We start from the raw sequence: 14643 nt of genomic DNA, 5'->3' as shown, positions 1-14643 counted from the left end.
GATCTGAGGGAGACGGCGAGGGCACCGGACAGCTGCAGGGGGCTATTGGAAGCCCTAGGTGAGTAAAACTCATTTTTTTTGTTTGACTTAAGTGTCCCTTTAAACTCAAAAAAATGACAGTTTGAAAAACATTTTTCTTTGCCTTTTTAAAATCGATTTTCTCAAAAACTTCAAGGTCTTTTTGAAATATTATTTTTTTGACTTGTACCCACTATTCTCCTAAACATATGTAGCAATAGCATGTATGGGGGGGGGGGGCTTTGCTATTCACCGCCAAAGTCGGCACAAAATTCATGCGTAATTACGAATGCCTAAAATTGCATACAAAATTAATTACTCTTTACGCCGAAATTTCGCATTACGATTACAATGCATAAATGCAAATTACGATGCGTAATTAGGCATAGGCATAATTTCTGCTCATCCCCTAGGTATTACTGCCATGCTCTGTCTGTGCACGGCAGTATTACTGCAATTTTGTGAATTAACCCCTAGGTGTTTCTGTCTCACAACATCTGACAGAATATCAAGAGGTGCACAATGGTACTTAGTAAGTTATTGATATAAGTCAGATACTTGTTGCTTCTCTGATCTAAAGCCCACTTGTAGGATGTTGGCCTTATTGCATACCTGAACTGATGCATAACTTGATGAGATAAACATGGGTGCATTTTTTCTTTTGGTTAATTAACTAGAGCTATAGGTATGCAAATGAGTGGAAGTGTACTTGGAATTGCAGTTGATTGCAGTGACTCTCCTGAAAAAAACTATTGTATCTGGCTGAACAAACACACCTGATAATAGAATAGTGCTGAAAAGTTCAAAAGGTAATTACTCCTTTTTTTAGTGGGTGCTGAATGAACCAGATATTACATCATAATGGCATGGCTGGTGTGTACAATTGGGATTTCCGAGGTGGGGGAGGGGGAGATTAGATTTACTTACCTGGGGTTTCTTCTACCCCTAGCAATCTATCTGATCCCTTGCTGTAGTTCTGCAACCGCTGTCCCCTCCAGATATCCGCAACCAGCTGTGGTCACGGGCTACGCATGTGCTGGCATGTTCACACGCCCTTGTAAGAAGGGTACTAGGGTGGATTTGTTTCTTTCTGCGGTTACTTGCCCCTATGTCTGCGCATAAAAAAACTGGTAGGGAGGGGGACCCTATACTCTTTTATTTTCCCATTTTTAAAAATGCCTTCTTAGGAGCCGAACATGCTATGCTAACTTTATTGCATGATTCGCAGCTTAATGCCTACTCTGCGGTAAGTGGGTTAGATAATATAATGAGTATTGCACAAGTTGTACTTGCTTGCACATAAAATAATCATGTTAGCAGTAGCAAATCAAGTATTCAGTTCCGTATGGTGCCCTGCATTGATTAAAGCTTACTATATATTTAGTGAATCAGCCATGTTGTTACTGGTTTTCCATAGGACTAATAGAAGCCTATGGCGATTTTTGCCTCTATCATTTATGGAAAACGGAAATTATCTTATAAATATTTAGTGACTGATAAGATTAGAATGGAACACAGAATGTAGGAAAGACACGTGATCTGCAATATACGCAAATAAAATTAACGCTTTTATTGAAAAATAATTAAAATAAAAAGTTGCTACATAAAGACAGCTGACCTGTTTTGGTGTATGTCAGCTGTATCTATGTATTTTTTGTTTTTTTCCCCCCAATAAAAGGCGTATCGAAGTCTGAACTGCCCAGCAAGTGAACAGCCCAGCTTCCTGTGTAAAAGAGCCATTATTCTTTAAAATGTGGAGTAGAAGCATGCGTAACGTTTGCTAGATTGCAAAAGGAGCAAAGTCGGTTGTCTATATGTAGAGTGTGTGGTTGGTGCCACTTTGGGCTCTATTTATAAAACTTTACCGCAGCTTTTCAGCTCAAAACAGCGGACTTTCCCGACCATTTAGCAAAGTGGGCATTCATAAAAGCTGTTCCCGCATGAAAATCTACAATCCCCCAGCAGAGCGAGAAATTTCCGCCTTCTGCAGTGTTTTTCTAGATTTATCTAGAAAAAAGTAACAAAATGGCCATTCATAAAGATTAGAGGAAGCGGTATGTGGACGGGAAATACCGCTTCCTCTGATGTAGCGAGAAGCATGCGGATTACATACGAGTGAATGGGAGAGAGAGAGCAGCGCACGGAGGGACTCTGCCGGCTTAAGTGTTTCCGCATGCCTTCCGACAGCTTACCGCCAGCCTTCAGCGGGAGATCTCCGCACTATCGCAGCTGCCAACATTTTATGAATGCCCACCCAGAAGTCTAAAATACCGATGCGGTATTTTCCCTCCACGAGTTTTTACGGCACAAATTTTTTATGAATAGAGCCCTTTGTGGTCCACTCTAGTGGTGGGATGATCTGGCAATAGGGGTGACGAGAAAAAGAGCGCACTCAGTGGTGTCAGGTGGGCGGGCGTCTGAGGAGTAACTTCACCTGAATTGGTGGCTGGTTTCCAGGAGAGAAGCCTCCCTTTCATCAGGCATCATGTTTAGCCTGATGAAAGGGAGGCTTCTCTCCAAGAAACGCATTGCAATTAAAATATATACTTAAGAAACACACTCCTAGCCGTGTCTTACTTACACTCACATTCCTTTACTCTTATCGGCTGCTTAGGACCTGCTCAGTGCTAAGTCACATGAAGGCGCAGGGTAAAAACGTCTCAGTGCGCCGTCCAGCCACTAACATCACCTGCCGCTAACTGGACCACAGCGCAACCGCACATAGCCAGTTAGAGCAGGCACCAGCTTCGCGAGGAGCCCCAGCAGAGTACAACAGGAGCCCTAAAGAGCAGCATGCCTGGTCCCCCGGGGAGAGGGACACATCTATACTGCTGGGAACCCCGTACGGGCTTACCAGCTACTAATTCAGGTGAGGTTACTCCTCAGCCCACCACCTAACCCCACTGACACCACTAAGTGCACTCTTTTTCTCTTGTCTCCCCTATTGCAATTATTCTTTTAAATGGCATGTGTTTGTATATGTTCTCCATACAAGTGTTGAGCCGTTCCTGATGTATCCTTTCACTAGCGACACTACATACATAAAGCCTCTTTTCCACAGCTGGCTGCTCCTGTGCACTACCCTTAGGCTATGTTCGCATTATAAATCGCAAGTGCTATCGCAAGCGCTGACCGATTTATTGAGAGTTTTGTCAGTGCATTTACCTGCGCTTTGCGTTTAGAAAAGCGCTTTTCTGAGCGCTTTTGCAGAGCGATTCTTTTTTTCACTTCCTAACGTCACCCGGAAATGAATAAATACAATGTATTTGTTCATAGAAGCGCTTGGGAAATCACTATTTCTACTTTGCAATTTCCCCATACATTCCAGTGAGCCAAAGCTCTCAGAAAATGGTACAGGCAGCGCTTTTGAAAGCAGATCGCAATCAAACTGCTCATATGTGAACACTCTCATAGGGAATCATTGCACAAGCGCTTTCAGGGTGATTTCTAAAATTGCCAGTGCTTTAAAAAGCATGCAAACCCTCATAGTGTGAACAAGCCCTTAGGCCTGGTGCACACCAAAAACCGCTAGCAGATCCGCAAAATGCTAGCAGATTTTGAAACGCTTTTTCTTCTTTTTCTGTAGCGTTTCAGCTAGCATTTTGCGGTTTTGTGTAGCGGTTTTGGTGTAGTAGATTTCAGATATTGTTACAGTAAAGCTGTTACTGAACAGCTTCTGTAACAAAAACGCCGGCAAAACCGCTCTGAACAGGCGTTTTTCAGAGCGGTTTGCGTTTTTCCTATACTTAACATTGAGGCAGAAATGCATCCGCAATCCAAAAAATGCCTCACCCCGGGAGTATGCGTTTCTGCAAAACGCCTCCCACTCTGGTGTGCACCAGCCCATTTAAATACATTACCCAAGCGTATCCGCAGCTGCAAGCGGATCGCAAAACGCAGCCGAACCGCTCTGGTGTGCACTAGGCCTTAGAGTTTGCTGCTCAGCAGGGCCGGGCCGAGGCAGAGGCTGAAGAGGCTCCAGCCTCAGGGTGCAGTGTAGGAGGGGGCGCACAATTCATTCAGCTGTCATTCCCAATTGTGTTTGAAGCAGAAATAAATAAGAAAAGGGCATACATGACAGTGACTGCAAGCCAGATAACTAGAGATTAAGGTGTTGGGGGGGTTGGGGCGGGCTGCGGCGCCTCTAGACTATAAGCAGTGAGTGTGTGACGGCCGGGGGGGAGGGATGGGGGGGCGCACTTTGTTGTCTCAGCCTTGGGTGCTGAAGGACCTTGTCCCACCTCTGCTGCTCAGCATGGCTGTTTGAAAGGAAACCTCCCCCCATGGAGTTGCATTTGAGCTCAGCCTTGCTTAGACACAAGTCATGGTTTTTCTTGTTCCCGGGTAAAACTACCATATGTCAAATGGTACCAATGGTGCTCATGGCCAGCAGTCGGAAGGCTTCCTGTATCCTTTACATCCCTCTGATCCAGGGCTCAATACCTCTCTTTCTTGGATGAGCATGTCTGTACTGGGCATGTGCGAGTGTTGTCCATTCATGCCCTGTAGAAAGAAGGCACTCGTGGCCTCCCACTAAAGAGGCATTTATCTTATTTTATTTTTGTTCCCAATGAATTTAAAGCTGAACTAAATTCATGAAAGAAAACTTTTCTATGGAAGCCAATGTACAGGGTGGGCTATTTATATGGATACACCTTATCAGGGGCGTAACTAGAAATCACTGGGCCCCCTGCGAATATTTGGATGGGCCCCCCCCCCCATAGGTGCCAAATAATCGTAATGGGGCAGCGTTTCACTGTAAATTAATTGTAAAGTGGGCAGCATTTTACCAGACAATCGTAATGTGGGCCAGAAAATTGTAATGTGGGCAGAGTTCACCAGAAAATCGTAATATGGGCCTTTAGAAAATCATAATGTGGGCAGAGTTCACCAGAAAATCGTAATGTGGGCACCAGTCACCAGAAAATTGTAACGTGGGCAGCATTCACCAGACAATCGTAATGTGGGCAGCGTTCACCAGAATATCGTAATGTGGGACAGAAAATCGTAATGTGGGCAGAGTTCACCAGAAAATTGTAACATGGACAGCATTCACCAGACAATCGTAACTTGGGCAGTGTTCACCAGAAAATCGTAATGTGGGCCAGAAAATCGTAATGTGGGCAGCGTTCACCAGAAAATCGTAACGTGGACAGCATTCACCAGACAATCGTAACGTGGGCAGTGTTCACCAGAAAATCGTAATGTGGGCCAGAAAATCGTAATGTGGGCAGAGTTCACCAGAAAATCGCAATGTGGGCAGCAGTCACCAGAAAATCGCCATGTGGGCAGCAGTCACCAGAAAATTGCAATGTGGGCATCAGTCACCAGAAAATCCTAATGTGGGCAGCAGTCACCAGAATATCGTAATGTGGGCAGCAGTCACCAGAAAATCCTAATGTGGGCAGCAGTCAGTCACCAGAATGTCGTAATGTGGGCAGCAGACACCAGAAAATCCTAATGTGGGCAGCAGTCACCAGAAAATCCTTATGTGGGCAGCAGTCACCAGAAAAATCGCAATGTGGGCAGCAGTCACCAGAAAATCGCAATGTGGGCAGCAGTCCCTAGAAAATCCTAATGTGGGCAGCATACACCAGAAAATCGTAATGTGGGCAGCAGACACCAGAAAATCGCAATGTGGGCAGCAGACACCTGAAAATCGCAATGTGGGCAGCAGACACCTGAAAATCGTAATGTGGGCAGCAGACACCTGAAAATCGTAATGTGGGCAGCAGACACCTGAAAATCGTAATGTGGGCAGCAGACACCTGAAAATCGTAATGAGGGCAGCAGACACCTGAAAATCGCAATGTGGGCAGCAGTGACCAGAAAATCGCAATGTGGGCAGCAGTGACCAGAAAATCGTAATGTGGGCAGCAGACACCTGAAAATCACAATGTGGGCAGCAGTGACCAGAAAATCATAATGTGGGCAGCAGACACCTACAAATCACAATGTGGGCAGCAGACACCTGAAAATCGTAATGTGGGCAGCAGACACCAGAAAATCGCAATGTGGGCAGCAGACACCAGAAAATCGCAATGTGGGCAGCAGACACCAGAAAATCCTAATGTGGGCAGCAGACACCTGAAAATCGTAATGTGGGCAGCAGACACCAGAAAATCGCAATGTGGGCAGCAGACACCAAAAAATCGCAACGTGGGCAGCAGACACCAGAAAATCCTAATGTGGGCAGCAGACACCTGAAAATCGTAATGTGGGCAGCAGACACCTGAAAATCGTAATGTGGGCAGCAGACACCTGAAAATCATAATGTGGGCAGCAGACACCAGAAAATCATAATGTGGGCAGCAGACACCAGAAAATCGCAATGTGGGCAGCAGTGACCAGAAAATCGCAATGTGGGCAGCAGTGACCAGAAAATCGCAATGTGGGCAGCAGACACCAGAAAATCGCAATGTGGGCAGCAGTGACCAGAAAATCGTAACGTGGACAGCATTCACCAGACAATCGTAACGTGGGCAGTGTTCACCAGAAAATCGTAATGTGGGCCAGAAAATCGTAATGTGGGCAGAGTTCACCAGAAAATCGCAATGTGGGCAGCAGTCACCAGAAAATCGCCATGTGGGCAGCAGTCACCAGAAAATTGCAATGTGGGCATCAGTCACCAGAAAATCCTAATGTGGGCAGCAGTCACCAGAATATCGTAATGTGGGCAGCAGTCACCAGAAAATCCTAATGTGGGCAGCAGTCAGTCACCAGAATGTCGTAATGTGGGCAGCAGACACCAGAAAATCCTAATGTGGGCAGCAGTCACCAGAAAATCCTTATGTGGGCAGCAGTCACCAGAAAAATCGCAATGTGGGCAGCAGTCACCAGAAAATCGCAATGTGGGCAGCAGTCCCTAGAAAATCCTAATGTGGGCAGCATACACCAGAAAATCGTAATGTGGGCAGCAGACACCAGAAAATCGCAATGTGGGCAGCAGACACCTGAAAATCGCAATGTGGGCAGCAGACACCTGAAAATCGTAATGTGGGCAGCAGACACCTGAAAATCGTAATGTGGGCAGCAGACACCTGAAAATCGTAATGTGGGCAGCAGACACCTGAAAATCGTAATGAGGGCAGCAGACACCTGAAAATCGCAATGTGGGCAGCAGTGACCAGAAAATCGCAATGTGGGCAGCAGTGACCAGAAAATCGTAATGTGGGCAGCAGACACCTGAAAATCACAATGTGGGCAGCAGTGACCAGAAAATCATAATGTGGGCAGCAGACACCTACAAATCACAATGTGGGCAGCAGACACCTGAAAATCGTAATGTGGGCAGCAGACACCAGAAAATCGCAATGTGGGCAGCAGACACCAGAAAATCGCAATGTGGGCAGCAGACACCAGAAAATCCTAATGTGGGCAGCAGACACCTGAAAATCGTAATGTGGGCAGCAGACACCAGAAAATCGCAATGTGGGCAGCAGACACCAAAAAATCGCAACGTGGGCAGCAGACACCAGAAAATCCTAATGTGGGCAGCAGACACCTGAAAATCGTAATGTGGGCAGCAGACACCTGAAAATCGTAATGTGGGCAGCAGACACCTGAAAATCATAATGTGGGCAGCAGACACCAGAAAATCATAATGTGGGCAGCAGACACCAGAAAATCGCAATGTGGGCAGCAGTGACCAGAAAATCGCAATGTGGGCAGCAGTGACCAGAAAATCGCAATGTGGGCAGCAGACACCAGAAAATCGCAATGTGGGCAGCAGTGACCAGAAAATCGCAATGTGGGCAGCAGTGACCAGAAAATCGTAATGTGGGCAGCAGACACCAGAAAATCGCAATGTGGGCAGCAGACACCAGAAAATCGCAATGTGGGCAGCAGTGACCAGAAAATCGTAATGTGGGCAGCAGACACCAGAAAATCATAATGTGGGCAGCAGACACCAGAAAATCGCAATGTGGGCAGCAGACACCTGAAAATCACAATGTGGGCAGCAGTGACCAGAAAATCATAATGTGGGCAGCAGACACCAGAAAATCATAATGTGGGCAGCAGACACCAGAAAATCGCAATGTGGGCAGCAGACACCTGAAAATCACAATGTGGGCAGCAGTGACCAGAAAATCATAATGTGGGCAGCAGACACCTGAAAATCACAATGTGGGCAGCAGTGACCAGAAAATCATAATGTGGGCAGCAGACACCTAAAAATCACAATGTGGGCAGCAGACACCTGAAAATCGTAATGTGGGCAGCAGACACCAGAAAATCGCAATGTGGGCAGCAGACACCAGAAAATCGCAATGTGGGCAGCAGACACCAGAAAATCCTAATGTGGGCAGCAGACACCTGAAAATCGTAATGTGGGCAGCAGACACCTGAAAATCGTAATGTGGGCAGCAGACACCAGAAAATCATAATGTGGGCAGCAGACACTAGAAAATCATAATGTGTGCAGCAGACACCTGAAAATCACAATGTAGGCAGCAGACACTAGAAAAAAAAATGCACCTGTGAAAAAAAAAACAATTCACTTACCTGACAGAAGTCTTCTCCTCTCCCGGCATCTGGCTCGCAGCTCCCCGAGTCCTCCTGCAGCACATCTCCCGCGCTGACAGGCAGAGTGCAGGGCTACGGCAAGATGGCTGCCGAAGCCCTGTACTAGAGACACAAATAGTCTCCAGTGTAGGGCTTCTTCGGCGGCCATCTTGCCGTAGCCCTGCTCTGCCTGCCGGAGACTATGCAGGCTGCTGGTGGAGCGGGGCTGCGGGGAATGAACTGGCGCAGCGTCTATTAGACGCTGCGGCCAGTTGAGCACCTTGCTGGGGGGTCCAGAGCAGCGCTCCCCCCACGCACAGTGAGCGGGCCCCAGAGCAGCCCCGGGCGGCCGGGCCCCCCTGCGGCTGAGAGAGTCGCATCCCCGGTAGGTACGCCGGTGGTGACAGCCTTTCCTCCTCCGGGCCCCTGACTTGCTAGGGGCCCCCCTGCAACTGCAGGGGCTGCAGGGTCTATTCCTACGCCCCTGCACCTTATCTATGGATACACCCTATATACCACCCCATACCATAAATGTTTTTGTTCCAACAGTCTTGGAGGGATCTATCCAATGTGGGTTAGTGTCAGACCAATAGCGGTGGTTTTGTTTATATGGATACACCATTTTATGTGAATGGTGAAGTTAATAAATGGCCATATTAAGGTGTATCCATATAAATGGACCACCCTGTATATTAGCCACGACTGGTTACTTTGTTTGCAACTTTGCATATAACTGGACATAATGTTGCAGTGTATGGCTATCTCAGGGCACTGGGTACAAGACTCTAGTCTTGTTCTAGAAGCTTGTCTGTACCACCAGCCCCCCCCCCCACACACACATTTTGCAGTGCAGTAAGTTTTGCATTGTATAAAATCGCCTGCGCTTCCCCTTAAAGAGAACCCGAAGTGGGTTTGAAGAATATTATCTGCATACAGAGGATGGATCTGCCTATACAGCCCAGCCTCTGTTGCTATCCCAAACCCCCCTAAGATCCCCCTGCACTCTGCAATCCCTCATAAATCCCAGCCACGCTGCTGACAAACAGCTTGTCAGAGCTGGCTGTGTTTATCTCTATAGTGTCAGTCTGCTGCTCTCCCTGCCTCCTGCAGAACTCCGGTCCCCGCCTGCATCCCTTCCCTCCCTGCTGATTGGAGGGAAGGGACGGGGGCAGGGACCGGAGCTATGCAGGAGGCGGGGAAGCAGCTGAGACTGACACTACAGATGTAAACACAGCCTCACAGCACGGCTGTGATTTATAAGGGATTGCAGAGTGCAGAGGGACCTTAGCGGGGTTTGGGATAGCAACAGAGGCTGGGCTGTATAGGCAGATCCAGCCTCTGTATGCAGATAACATTTTTTAAACACACCTCGGGTTCTCTTTAAGTGTGACCCATGTCTGAGGGTACTTCTCCACTGGTGGCCATGTTTCGATCTGAAAATCGGATCACGTGTGGATCAGTGCTTCTGAGAGCATTGTATCAATGTAATCGCAGAGCTCCGTTTCCACTGATGTTATTCAATTTAACATAAATGCTAACATAGTGCACGCTACATTTTCTTCTGCATTTGGGTTAAAATCAATAGGAGCAAGGGCGTAGCAATAGCCATAGCAGCCATAGCAACTGCTAGGGGGCCATGGAGATAAGGGGGCCCAGGTGGTACTTGAGTGTTCACCATTAACTTTCCTTTGTTTCTCTACCCTCAGACTTCGTTTCAGTGCCCATGGAGTACATTGCATGGAAATGTAAATTGTCCAGTGAACTCATATCCATAGGGTAGGGACAGGCAGCACTGCTCAATAATGCCTAGATCTAAAGGCCCCAAGAAAATTTTGCTATAGGGCCCCATAGTCTCTAGCTACACCACTAAATAGGAGCTCAAGAAAATTACATTAGCAAATGCAGTGCTATGGGACTTTCCTGCAATTTCACTATGTATTTTTTTTGTATTCTATGAATTATCATTCTACAAAAATCACAAACGCAATTGAACCATGAAATCTGGCTGATTGCGCCAAAATCTCACCATGATCTAGAAAATTGCGTGTTGTAAAATTGTGATCACATTGTAATGCATTTGCGATTGTCAGTATAAACATCTGACATTTTACTATGCATACAACGCAAACGCACACAGTGTGAACTGCTGTTAACTTTCCCATTGATTAACACTGGGGCCCATATGCAATTACTTGTTCAACTCAGGAGATACTTTTTCAAATTCTTTTTTAACCACTTCCCGACCACCTAACGCACAGAGGCGGCCGGGAAGTGGAGCCCTGAAGGACCGGCTCACCCACAGAGGCGGCGGTCCTAAGGGCATGGGCGGAGCGATCGCGTCATCCGTGACGCGATCCTCCGCCGGCGCCTGTCACCGTTCGCCCGCCGCAACATCCCGCCGGCTATACGGAAGCGCCGGCGGGATGTTAACCCCGCGATCGCCGCATACAAAGTGTATAATACACTTTGTAATGTTTACAAAGTGTATTATACAGGCTGCCTCCTGCCCTGGTGGTCCCAGTGTCCGAGGGACCACCAGGGAAGGCTGCAGCCACCCTAGTCTGCACCCAAGCACACGGATTTCTCCCCCCCTTGCCCCAGATCGCCCACAGCACCCATCAGACCCCCCCCTGCCCACCCCCCAGACCCCTGTTTGCACCCAATCACCCCCCTAATCACCCGTCAATCACTCCCTGTCACTATCTGTCAACGCTATTTTTTTTTAATCTCCCCCCCTGCCCACTGCCCCCTCCTGATCACCCCCCCACCCCTCAGATTCTCCCCAGACCCCCCCCCCCCTCTGTGTACTGTATGCATCTATCCCCCCTGATCACCTGTCAATCACCTGTCAATCACCCATCAATCACCCCCTGTCACTGCCACCCATCAATCAGCCCCTAACCTGCCCCTTGCGGGCAATCTGATCACCCACCCACACCAATAGATCGCCCGCAGATCCGACATCAGATCACCACCCAAACGCAGTGTTTACATCTATTCTCTCCTCTAAACACCCACTAATTACCCATCAATCACCCATCAATCACCCCCTATCACCACCTGTCACTGTTACCCATCAGATCAGACCCTAATCTGCCCCTTGCGGGCACCCAATCACCCGCCTACACGCTCAGATTGCCCTCAGACCCCCCCTTATCAATTCGCCAGTGCAATATTTACATCTGTTCTTCCCTGTAATAACCCACTGATCACCTGTCAATCACCTGTCAATCACCCATCAATCACCCCCTGTCACTGCCACCCATCAATCACCCCCTGTCACTGCCACCCATCAATCAGCCCCTAACCTGCCCCTTGCGGGCAATCTGATCACCCACCCACACCAATAGATCGCCCGCACATCCGACATCAGATCACCACCCAAACGCAGTGTTTACATCTATTCTCTCCTCTAAACACCCACTAATTACCCATCAATCACCCCCTATCACCACCTGTCACTGTTACCCATCAGATCAGACCCTAATCTGCCCCTTGCGGGCACCCAATCACCCGCCTACACGCTCAGATTGCCCTCAGACCCCCCCTTATCAATTCGCCAGGGCATTATTTACATCTGTCCTTCCCTGTAATAACCCACTGATCACCTGTCAATCACCCATCAATCACCCCCTGTCACTGCCACCCATCAATCACCCCCTGTCACTGCCACCCATCAATCAGCCCCTAACCTGCCCCTTGCGGGCAATCTGATCACCCACCCACACCAATAGATCGCCCGCAGATCCGACATCAGATCACCACCCAAGCGCAGTGTTTACATCTATTCTCTCCTCTAAACACCCACTAAATACCCATCAATCACCCACCAATCACCCCCTATCACCACCTGTCACTGTTACCCATCAGATCAGACCCTAATCTGCCCCTTGCGGGCACCCAATCAACCGCCTACACGCTCAGATTGCCCTCAGACCCCCCCTTATCAATTCGCCAGTGCATTAGTTACATCTGTTCTTCCCTGTAATAACCCACTGATCACCTGTCAATCACCTGTCAATCACCTGTCAATCACCCATCAATCACCCCCTGTCACTGCCACCCATCAATCACCCCCTGGCACTGCCACCCATCAATCACCCCTGTCACTGCCACTCATCAATCAGCCCCTAACCTGCCCCTTGCGGGCAATCTGATCACCCACCCACACCAATAGTTCGCCCGCAGATCCGACGTCAGATCACCTCCCAAGGGCAGTGTTTATATCTGTTCTCTACCCTAAACACCCACTAATTACCCATCAATCACCCCCTGTCACTGCTACCTATCAGATTAGACCCCTATCTGCCCCTAGGGCACTCAATCACCCGCCCACACCCTCAGAATGCCCTCAGGCCCCAGCCTTGATCACCTCGCCAGTGCATTGCTTGCATCTATTCCCCCCTCTAATCACACCTTGAGACACCCATCAATCACCTCCTGTCACCCCCTAGCACACCTACCCATCAGATCAGGCCCTAATTTGCCCCGTGTGGGCTCCTGATCACTCGGCCAAACCCTCGGATCCCCCTCAGACCCCCTTCCGATCACCTCCCCAGTGCATTGATTGCATCTATTTTCCCCTCTAACCACCCCCTGAGACACCCATCAATCAACTCCTGTCACCCCCCTAGCACTCCTATCCATCAGATCAGGCCCAATACAACCTGTCATCTAAAAGGCCACCCTGCATATGACCGGTTCCACAAAATTCGCCCCCTCATAGACCACCTGTCATCAAAATTTGCAGATGCTTATACCTCTGAACAGTCATTTTGAGACATTTGGTTTCCAGACTACTCACGGTTTTGGGCCCGTAAAATGCCAGGGCGGTATAGGAACCCCAGAAACGGACCGCATTTTAGAAAAAAGACACCCCAATGTATTCTGTTAGGTGTATGACGAGTTCATAGAAGATTTTATTTTTTGTCAAAAGTTAGCGGAAATTGATTTTTGTTTTTTTTTCACAAAGTGTCATTTTTCACTAACTTGTGACAAAAAAATAAAATCTTCTATGAACTCGCCATACACCTAACGGAATACCTTGGGGTGTCTTCTTTCTAAAATGGGGTCACTTGTGGGGTTCCTATACTGCCCTGGCATTTTAGGGGCCCTAAACCGTGAGGAGTAGTCTAGAAAACAAATGCCTCAAAATGACCTGTGATTAGGACGTTGGGCCCCTTAGCGCACCTAGGCTGCAAAAAAGTGTCACACATGTGGTATCGCCGTACTCAGGAGAAGTAGTATAATGTGTTTTGGGGTGTATTTTTACACATACCCATGCTGGGTGGGAGAAATCTCTCTGTAAATGGACAATTGTGTGTAAAAAAAATCAAACAATTGTCATTTACAGAGGTATTTCTTCCACCCAGCATGGGTATGTGTAAAAATACACCCCAAAACACATTATACTACATCTCCCGAGTACGGCGATACCACATGATTGGCACTTTTTTGCAGCCTAACTGCGCTAAGGGGCCCAAAGTCCAATGAGTACCTTTAGGATTTCACAGGTCATTTTTGTTTCAAGACTACTCCTCACGGTTTAGGGCCCCTAAAATGCCAGGGCAGTATAGGAACCCCACAAATGACCCCATTCTAGAAAGAAGACACCCAAACGTATTCCGTTAGGAGTATGGTGAGTTCATAGAAGATTTTATTTTTTGTCACAAGTTAGCGGAAAATGACACTTTGTGAAAAAAAACAATTAAAATCAATTTCCGCTAACTTGTGACAAAAAAATAAAAACTTCTATGAACTCACCATACTCCTAACGGAATACCTTGGGGTGTCTTCTTTCTAAAATGGGGTCATTAGTGGGGTTCCTATACTGCCCTGGCATTTTAGGGGCCCTAAACCGTGAGGAGTAGTCTTGAAACAAAAATGACCTGTGAAATCTTAAAGGTACTCATTGGACTTTGGGCCCTTTAGCGCAGTTAGGGTGCAAAAAAGTGCCACACATGTGGTATCGCCGTACTCGGGAGAAGTAGTACAATGTGTTTTGGGGTGTATTTTTACACATACCCATGCTGGGTGGGAGAAATACTGCTGTAAATGGACAATAGTGTGTAAAAAAATCAAAAGATTGTCATTTACAGAGGTGTTTCTCCCACCCAGCAT

This window comes from Hyperolius riggenbachi, chromosome 1 (genome assembly GCF_040937935.1).
Source record: "Hyperolius riggenbachi isolate aHypRig1 chromosome 1, aHypRig1.pri, whole genome shotgun sequence".
Lineage (NCBI taxonomy): Eukaryota > Metazoa > Chordata > Amphibia > Anura > Hyperoliidae > Hyperolius > Hyperolius riggenbachi.
This window is presented reverse-complemented; position numbering follows the sequence as displayed.